The sequence below is a fragment of the Seriola lalandi genome, unplaced genomic scaffold, assembly GCF_002814215.2.
Source record: "Seriola lalandi dorsalis isolate HSWRI2012SDOR001 ecotype SW California unplaced genomic scaffold, Sedor1 jcf7180001972740, whole genome shotgun sequence".
Taxonomy (NCBI): Eukaryota; Metazoa; Chordata; class Actinopteri; order Carangiformes; family Carangidae; genus Seriola; species Seriola lalandi.
In genome coordinates, this window is record NW_019443408.1 from 1 (window position 1) to 416 (window position 416).

The following is a 416-nucleotide window of genomic DNA, read 5'->3' on the forward strand; positions in this document are numbered from 1 at the left end:
ATCACAATGTAAACACACTTTTGCATTAAAATCGAACAAAGTTGACATGTTGAGAGGCAAACAAACAAGCAAACAAGCAAACAAGCAAACAAGCAAACAGTGAAAAGGAAAGGCTCCTGCACTTGACATAAACACATAGCTTTGTGCATGAAGGACACGATCATCATGTTTAAAGAGGGTATTTGTCACCTTCACTGTCGCTTACGGCCATACCACTCTGAACACGTCCGATCTCGGAAGCTAAGCAGGGTCGGGCCTGGTTAGTACTTGGATGGGAGACCGCCTGGGAATACCAGGTGCTGTAAGCATTTTCACATCTCTTTGCAATCAGCAGAGGACGCTGCTGCTCCTGCTTCGATAACCTCTTACTCTGCAGCTCTCTGCACTTTTGGGGACAGCACACATCACAATGTAAA

The 416-nt window shown here is 45.4% G+C and overlaps 1 pseudogene; it reads left to right on the forward strand.

Moving 5' to 3' along the window:
• Positions 1–199: 199 nt before the first annotated feature.
• Positions 200–308, forward strand: LOC111651342 (5S ribosomal RNA; annotated as a pseudogene).
• Positions 309–416: the final 108 nt, after the last annotated feature.